Source organism: Monodon monoceros, unplaced genomic scaffold (genome assembly GCF_005190385.1).
Source record: "Monodon monoceros isolate NGI ecotype Baffin Bay Population unplaced genomic scaffold, NGI_Narwhal_1 Super_Scaffold_6, whole genome shotgun sequence".
Taxonomy (NCBI): domain Eukaryota; kingdom Metazoa; phylum Chordata; class Mammalia; order Artiodactyla; family Monodontidae; genus Monodon; species Monodon monoceros.
The window spans coordinates 25392919-25402397 of record NW_021703783.1 but is presented as its reverse complement, the minus strand read 5'-3'; the positions used below and the strand labels follow the sequence as shown (position 1 = coordinate 25402397).

General features: G+C 39.3%; 1 non-coding gene across 1 annotated transcript; it reads right to left on the bottom strand.

Moving 5' to 3' along the window:
* Positions 1–210: 210 nt before the first annotated feature.
* LOC114886303 lies at positions 211–317 on the bottom strand. The gene has a single exon (XR_003791309.1). It is a non-coding gene; the product is annotated as a U6 spliceosomal RNA (small nuclear RNA).
* Positions 318–9479: the final 9162 nt, after the last annotated feature.

Genomic DNA, 9479 nt, shown 5'->3' with positions numbered 1-9479 from the left:
GGGAGAAGACTGGTCTTTATGATCTTTAAGACCTGACTTGGCTTGTCTCTTCTTAAAGGTGGCACTGCATGCATTCTATCATTCATTTATTAAAAAAAAAAAAGAATATATATTTGATTTACTTTTGTTCTTTTTTTGTGGTATTAAATTTTTAAAATATCTTTATTGGAGTATAATTGCATTACAATGTTCTGTTAGTTTCTGCTGTACCAAAATATGGAATGCTTCACGACTTTGCATGTCCTCCTTGCGCAGGGGCCATGCTAATCTTCTCTGTATTGTTCCAATTTTAGTATACGTGCTGCCTAAGTGAGCACTACTTTTGTTTTTATTAATGTATATTTATAAAGATAAGATATAGGTATAAGGCATTTACTGCATAAATAAAAATACCACTTTCAAAAAAATTTTAAACCTTTTCATTCTTCTTACTGGGTTTTATACCTATCTTTTCTTAGCATAAATTACTTGTCCTTAGGTAAGTTTATAGTTTTTAAGAGGAATGTTGGTTGCTTGTGAAACCATGGCTTGCGTGGCTGTCAGTACAGTTGTTAAAGCTGGATGCGCAGTCAGAAGCTGAGAGTCCCATCCTGGGCCTGTTACATAGGACAGCTGTGGGCCTCAAGTGTTTTTTTGTTTTTTTGAATTTTATTTTATTTATTTTTTTATACAGCAGGTTCTTATTAGTCATCCATTCTATACACATCAGTGTATACATGTCATTCCCAGTCTTTAATTTTTGCCTATTTGATTACTATGTGTCTCGGCGTGTTTCTCCTTGGGTTTATCCTGTATGGGACTTGCTGTGCTTCCTGGACTTGGGAGGCTCTTTCCTTTCCCATGTTAGGGAAGTTTTCGACTATAATCTCTTCAAATATTTTATTGGGTCCTTTCCCTCTCTCTTCTCCTTCTGGAACCCCTATAATGCGAATGTTGTTGTGTTTAATGTTGTCCCAGAGGTCTTTTAGGCTGTCTTCATTTCTTTTCATTCTTTTTTCTTTATTCTGTTACACAGCAGTGAATTCCACCATTCTGTCTTCCAGGTCACTTATCCGTTCTTCTGCCTCAGTTATTCTGCTATTGATTCCTTCTAGTGTAGTTTTCATTTCAGTTATTGTGTTGTTCATCTCTGTTTGTTCTTTAATTTTTCTAGGTCTTTGTTAAACATTTCTTGCATCTTCTCGATCTTTGCCTCCATTCTTTTGCCAAGGTCCTGGATCATCTCCACTATCATTATTCTGAATTCTTTTTCTGGAAGGTTTCCTATCTCCACTTCATTTAGTTGTTTTTCTGGGGTTTTATCTTGTTCCTTCATCTGGTACATAGCCCGCTGCCTTTTCATCTTATCTGTCTTTCTGTGAATGTGGTTTTTGTTCCACAGGCTGAAGGATTGTAGTTCTTCTTGCTTCTGCTCTCTGCCCTCTGGTGGATGAGGCTATCTAAGAGGCTTGTGCAAGTTTCCTGATGGGCGGGACTTGTCTCAAGTGTTTTTATCTGTCTCGAAGGGGTTAAGTGAGATTATTGACTTCTGAATTTACCACTCCTGTCTTCTATGGGCCTGAAATTATTTTTGAATGAAAAACTAAGTATATAGGTTTTTTAAAAGACTAATCCTAAATGACATAGAACACGAAGACTGAATATACCCCGTATTTCACATGAGGACTGATGGAGTAATTATAATTTCATCCACAAGGAATGGAAAAAAATAAGTTAGTCTATGCAGTGCCCTTTACAGGAAAGGTGCAATTTTTAATAAGCTTTTTGAAATATTAGTATCAGTTCATGGGCTCTCAGTTGTTATCTGCATGGACTCTTAGAAACCCAGAGACCCCTGTTTGAAATGACCATATTATATAATCTCTAGAAGTCTGTATTCTAGCATTATGGATGATACTGCCAGTTCTCCACAAAATAGCCAGTGGGATCTGAGAATAATTTTTTCCACTTAAAATTCTTCAATAGATTCCTTTGTATTCAAATTCTTTAATGGTATCTTAGTTTGTTCAGGCTGCTATAACAGAATACCATATACTGGGTGGCTTATAAACAGCAGGAATTTATTTCTCACAGTTCTGGAGGTTGGGAAGTCTTGAGATGAAGGTGCCGGCAGATCGGCTGTCTAGTGAGGGCCCACTTCGTGGTTCATAGATGGCTGTCTTATATGAAAGGGGTGAGGTTGCTGTCTGATATATTGCTTATAAGAATATGTATGAATCCCATTCATGAAGGTTCCACTCTTATGACCTAAGTACATCCCAAAGGCCCTACCTCCAATGGTATTCATCACATTGGGGGTTAAATTTCACCATAGGAATTTTGGCGGGGGACACAAATATTCAGTCTGTTCACCCTGGTTGGCAAAGCTGTTCATGATCTGCTTTCTGTCTGCGTTTCCAACCTTCTCAGATTGGATCACTCTTTCCTGCTACATTGGTTTTCTTGCAGGTTCTTAAACACAGCAAGCTTCTTTTTTTTAAATTTTAATTTATGTATTTTATTTATTTATTTTTGGCTGTGTTGGGTCTTCGTTGCTGCATGTGGGCTTTCTCTAGTTGAGGCAGGTGGGGGCTACTTTTGGTTGTGGTGCGTGGGCTTCTCACTGTGGTGGCTTCTCTTGTTGCGGAGCACGGCCTCTAGAGCGCAGGCTCCGTAGTTGTGGCTCATGGGCTCTAGAGAGCGCAGGCTCAGTAGTTGTGGTGCACGGGCTTAGTTGCTCCGCGGCATGTGGGATCTTCCCAGACCAGGACTCGAACCCGTGTCGCCTGCATTGACAGGCAGATTCTTAACCACTGCACCACCAGGGAAACCCCAGCAAGCTTCTTATCTCATGGCCTGTTCATCTTCTGTTCTTTCACTAGATCCTCTTCCCCTAGACCAGCATCGTCCATTGTAAATATAATGTGAGACACGTTTGTAGTTTTAAATTTTCTAGTAGCCACATTTAGAAAGGTAAAAAGAGACAGGTGATATTAATTTTATTTATATGTCTAGGAGATTATTTCAACATATAATCAATGTAAAAATTATTCATGAGATATTTTACCTTCTTTTTTTCTTACTAAATCTTCAAAATGCAGTGTGTATTTTACGCTTTCAGCACATCTCAATTTGGACTAGGCACATTTCAAGTGTTTGGTAGCCACATGTGGGCGGTGGCCACCCTTTGGGCAGTGCAGCCCTACATCTTTGCAAGAGTGGCTTCTTCTCCTCGTTCAGGTCTTTGCAGAAGTGTTACCTCCTCAGAGCAGCCTTCCAAGACCATCCTGTATAAAATAGTATCCTTCCTCTCCCTGCCTGCCCCACTCTGCAGTCGCCCTGCTGTATTTCCCTCACACTTATTACCACAGCACTTATTAGTACCAGACAATATATTGTGAATGCATTTGCTTGCTTTTACTTTTTATTTTTATTTATTTATTTGTTTGTTTAGTTTTGGCTGCATTGGGTCTTTGTTGCTGCACGTGGGCTTTCTCTAGTTGTGGCGAGCGGGGGCTACTCTTCATGCAGTGCATGGGCTTCTCATTGCGGTGGCTTCCCCTGTTGTTGTGGAGCACGGGCTCTAGGTGCATGGGCTTCAGTAGTTGTGGCTCACAGGCTCTAGAGCGCAGGCTTAGTAGTTGTGGTGCACGGGCTTAGTTGCTCCTCGGCATGTGGGATCTTCCCGGACCAGGGCTCGAACCCATGTCCTCTGCATTGGCAGGCGGATTCTCAACCACTGTGCCACCAGGGAAGCCCTGCTTTTACTTTTTAATGTCAATCTTCCCCATTAGATTGTCGGCTCCTAGAGGGCAGGACCTTGTCCCTCTTGTTTAGTATTGTATACCCTTTGACTAAAATAGTGCCTGGCCCATTATAGGGACTCAGATTGTTTGAATAAATGAATGAGATAACTTGAGATGGACAAATATAGAACTTTTCCTTTTGTTACCAACAATAAAAGTTAGTATATTTGGTTTTTTTGTGGGTTTTTTAACCTCTAAAATGGACTAGAGTTTTTTTCTTAAATGGGAAGCTTGTAATTGATTAAAAAAAGAACAAGAGAGTGGATGAATGATTAATTTTTTAAAAGGTGTATGTCAGCTTTGTGGGAAGCTACTAAAATTTCTTATGTCTATAATATTTATTAGCCTAATCCTTCCCTCTTGAAATAAGCTATGATAAATAGATAAATAAAATTAATAAACTTTTTTTTTAAACACTAGTTTTATGCAAGCAAGCATGCAGATACCAGCAATGCTTTGATTTTTTTTTTTAAGCAAACAACATGTCTTACTTATTTATGAACTAGTGCCAAATTATGAGCACATAAATGGTGGGTAGTGTTTATGAAATTTCAGAAAGTGTCTGCACAAACGAGCACTGGTAGCTTCAGTTGTGTCTTTAGAGGAATACCTTAGGAAATTGCATTCAGTTTCCTTCTTCGTGGGCATCCACATCAGTTTTGGGCCTGATCAGCCAGGACAGTTCTCTTCTATAAAGTTTAATCCTTTGTATTTTTTTTCCATTTATACTCTGTCTTTTTTTTTTTTTTTTTTTTTTTGCCGTACGCGGGCCTCTCACTGCTGTGGCCTCTCCCATGGCGGAGCACAGGCTCCGGACGCGCAGGCCCAGCGGCCATGGCTCACGGGCCCCGCGGCTCTGCGGCGTGTGGGATCTTCCCGGACCGGGGCACGAACCCGTGTCCCCTGCATCGGCAGGCGGACCCTCAACCACTGCGCCACCAGGGAAGCCCCTATACTCTACTCTGTCTTTATCGTACCTTGTATAATGTTCTGTTCTGCCTAAGGCTTGACTTTTTAAGATGGCACCATTTAATAACCTAGAGATTCCAAAAATTTTCAGTATGAGGCTGTCTTCTACATTACTTTTCAAACAGAATGCAAGGATATCTGTCTTAGTGTGAGGAGGGTAAGAACTGAGAATTCTGGGAATAAAAATGGAAGTATTTTATGCACTGCTGAGACAGCACTTCATGAGCCTAGAAGAACATGAAACAGTTGCTTTACCCTTCATCCCTGTACCTTTCCCAAGAATCCATGATTTTTACTAACTTTATTCTAAATTAAATATTGTGACATTTTAATTAGTGGATTTCTTAAGTTAATGCCTTTTACCTTGTATAAAATGTATACAAGTTATATATATATATAATGTATATAAATAAAAAATCTATTTTTTATATATAAAATGTATAAAACTTGTATACATCACTGGTACAGAAAGTTAATTTTGAAATAACTCTTTCTTTAAATGAACTTTCAAAGATACGTGCTAGCACTATTAAGTCAGAAGTAGTTCCAGGAAATCACCTTTATATGATGAAGCTGTGAAAATAGTTAACATTTATTGGGCCATGAACTGTGGTTGGTTTATAAACATTGTCTTTAATCCTCACAATAACTCGAAGGTATTACTATCATCACTTTACAGGCGAGGAGGCTGAGGTTTGGTGAGTTGTTGCCCAAAGTCACAGAGACAATAAAGGCCAAAGCTGGAATTGCATCCCGGTGACCCTCTTCCACTGTGCCCTGCTGCCCCTCCAAGTCTTCCAGACCAGCTGTCCTCAACTGCTGGGTGGTGACATATTACCATGCCTGGCAGTTGTGAGTTGGGTCACAAGTAATTATTAATAATAGTTGAAACACTGAGGTTGTAAATGGCATGTATTTTTAAATAAGTGGGATGAATTCAAGGTCTTCCCTCTAATGATGTCACTCTCACTTACATTCCTATGTGCTTTTATTGAGTTTCGGAAGAGAAAGAGGTGGCATTACATGCACCATACCAGCAATTGTGAATAGCCCCATACATGATGGGAAATCTATCTTGTTAATGCTACTGCCAAGCTAGTTATTGATGAGCTGTGAATAGTTTTCATATATTCATGTTCTCTTAGGAATACCACTGCAAAAGTAGTCTATTTGCTTCCCTTCCCTGTATATTTTTTAAAAAATTTGTTCATAGTCCAAGGACACACATGGGAGTATGTTTTTCAACACTTAACACTGATCTAGATTGTTTCTAGATACTTTTCTCAATTATAAAATATGACAGTGATTTGCAATGAGCTTTTAAACTCTAGAATACAATAAAAATATGAGGTAGAATTATAATTTTAGAGTTGTAGAATTTTTAAAGTTCAACCCTGCTGTGGACTAGTAGTCTGAATCCTTAGATACAGCTTGTAGACCTCTAGGTTTTAAACTGTGAAACCCAGTTTAAAGATATTTTAAATAGTTTGTTTTCTATATCCCAGAGGCCTTGTGATGTAAATCCACCTGTTTTGCATAGTTGACTCCTGCCCTGGCCTAGAGAATCCAGGTTTCTGCTTTGAAGATCGTGTTTTCTTGCCTTCCCTGTCTCCCTCTTTTCTAGTACAACACATTCCCAATTTTAACACAGAAAATTATTCTACAGTTTGAGGAAACATTCATGTAGAAGTGATATCTAAATTAAGTTTGCAGTAGTCAGCATGCCACAGTTTGCTCATAGACCAGGCTTTTGTACTTTTTTTTTTTCCCCTAATCCCTTCTTCAAAGATCACCCTTATTTTCATCTTAGTCCTCTTAAAACCACAACCTGCTCTTTTCTTTTTTCTATAACAACGTGGAGAAGGGGAAATAATTTTTTGGCAAAAATTTTCACTGTCATTAACATCTCATAGTGAAGAAATTGAGGTCTCATGAATCCTCCAGTTACCTTCATCCCCAGCACAAACAGGGAGGAGGTTTGTTTGTTTTTTGGGCTGCGCTGCGGCTCGTGGGGTCTTTGTTCCCTGGCCAGAGATCGAACCTGGGCCCCAGCAGTGAAAGCCCCGGGTCCTAACCACTGGATCACCAGGGATTTCCCAGGGAGGAGTTTCTAATTTAATTTTTTCTAATGAATGCATGAATGAATGAATGCATGCATGAATGAATGAATTTATGGCTGTGTTGGGTCTTTGTTGCTGCACGTGGGCTTTCTCTAGTTGTGGTAAGCAGGAGCTACTCTTTGTTGTGGTATGCAGGCTTCTCATTGCGGTGGCTTCTCTTGTTAGAGCACGGGCTCTAGGCACATGGGCTCTAGGCACACGGGTTCAGTAGTTGTGGCGCACGGGCTTAGTTGCTCTGCAGCATGTGGGATCTTCCCGGGCCAGGGTTTGAACCCGTGTCCCCTGCGTTGGAAGGTGGATTCTTAACCACTGTGCCACCAGGAAAGTCCAGGGAGGATTTTCTTATTTCCCACAACTATTCAGGTTCCATACTTTCTGTTTCTAGTATCCCTTCAATTTCCTTCCTTTTCCTTCCCTCATAGTCCTTTGGGAAAACAGGGACAATCTGCTAGATCAACAATATTCTTTCTATATATTAAATATATATCATTTTGTTTCCTCCCAGGACTAAAATAACAAGGAGAGATTGTTTCCCCATAGGCAGATGAAATGTGAATTGTTTTGGGGGAAGTGAGCATCCCGTACTCTCATACAATTCCCTGACATGGAAGTCCTCCCTGTCATAAGAATCAGTACCAGCATATCAACTGGAACTCCATGAGAATGAGACTTTAATAAGAATAGTTTGGGCAGTAGGAATTTAGGACTGCTTAATAGGTTTAAAGCTTATGGATGATTCACTTCTAGGACCACAGTGTTTTGTTTTACTTTCCAGGTTAGTTTTCTTCACTTTAAGTTTAACCCTAACTTTTAAGGAAACTTAAGTGGCTGGGGTAACAAGATAACAAATTGTTTAAAAATGTTTCCCCATCTCCAATCTCAAGTGTGTCTTAATGAACTTTTGTCCAAATTTCAAAATATTCTGGCTCAGCTCCAGGAAAATGAGCTTTCGTACTTGATTCCATTTACTTTGTGCCATTGTTCATGAGAACAATGACTGTGATTTCACAGTTTATTAAACCATAAGCATTGGTACCATTGAGGTGTTTATGCTAAAATAGTTTGTTTAGTTGTTCTCACTCCTGTCTGGCAGTGCTTATTTTTCCATTGGCAGCCCTAGTTAAATTTTATTTTAAATAAATACCTGAAAGCCTTGTGGGCTCGAATGTAAAATCTTGTGTGTTCCTCACAGTGAAGGACTGACAGGCCTCGTTTACTGTGAAGCACTTGTAAACCATCTTGTCCCTGGTGGAAGGGGCCGGTGGAGAGAGAGTTAAAGTGTGCGTGTGTAGAGGATGGAAGACAAAAACTTAAAACCACACCTGTTATTCCAGTCCTCTTTTCCTGATCTCATTGATCTATCTCTTAGCCTCTCTTCTACATGGAACACAGATTTTGTGGTTAGAGTGCGAGAAATGGTACAGAGATATCCAGACAAATGCCCTAGATCCTGGAGTGCCCACAGTAATTGTGCTAGAGGAGTCATTACAGGGTCTTCTGTACAAATGTCACACCTGCTAAAAGTTTAACAGAATCATGTTCACTCTTCCCTGGGATGAAATCTTCTCTAACTAGGAGTAAAAATGTAGCTTTTTCTGAATGTGGCCATAAGGCCAAGAAGTAGACATATTTTGTTGAATCATTAGAGGGCAGAGGCCTTGCTGTGAAATGTCTGTTGACATGTATGCATATTTAGTAGTTATTTCCGTGCCCCAGTGAACCCTGTTGAATAGATCAGGTGACAGCTTTTATCTGAAAGTCAGTCTTTGAGGGGCAGCTGAAGCATGGATGTATGTGTGTGAGAGATTGGTGTTTTTTTCAGTGTAGGGGAAAGAAGTAACTTCTCAAATTCCTTGCTCTTAAAAATAAGGAATTCCTTCATAAAATTCAGATTTGCTTTGGGACTTAAAGGAAATGGTTGTATTATTTTAGTGAACATGACTGAACAGTTTTTGAATGTCTTCAGAGATAATGAGATACAGCCTCCTCTCAAGTGTGGGAACTATTTTGCACCCTGTTCCCCTGTTCCCTGACCTCTGCCTTTTGACCCTGCTGCTTTGTGTGAGATTATGGGCCTTTGAGCTTTTCACCAGTCGACCCAGGTTTCCTTACACAGAAACATAAAGCTTTAAGCTTCCTTAAAAGGTGTTCTTAGAATTGGGGAGAACATTCAGATTTAATTGTGGGCATGACTTTTGTAAATATTTTTTCTTTAAAAAGTCTGTTTTTTTCTGTCCAAAGTATCTATATATTTTCTAATAGGAACTCTAAAGTTTTGTGACTGTGTATATGACTAAATATGTTTTTTTCTTTGGAGAAAAGTGTCACAAAGTAAAGGTGTTTATTTAGGGAGAGACTTAAAATTAGAGCTTTCCAGGATAAGGGAACCCAAGAGAAACCCAACTGTTTGCTCCCTATCGTTGTTTCTTTAGGTATGAGAAGTTAAAAATCTGTATTCATAGGGTGTTATGCAAGAGCAACAAATTGAATATTTTCAGAGAGAATCAATACTTTAACCTGCTTATCTTTCAATAAGCACTTTTTAGACAAAAAGTGAGTAGGAAGAAAATTAGAGACAGACAAAAGGAGATGAACGCATTTAGTT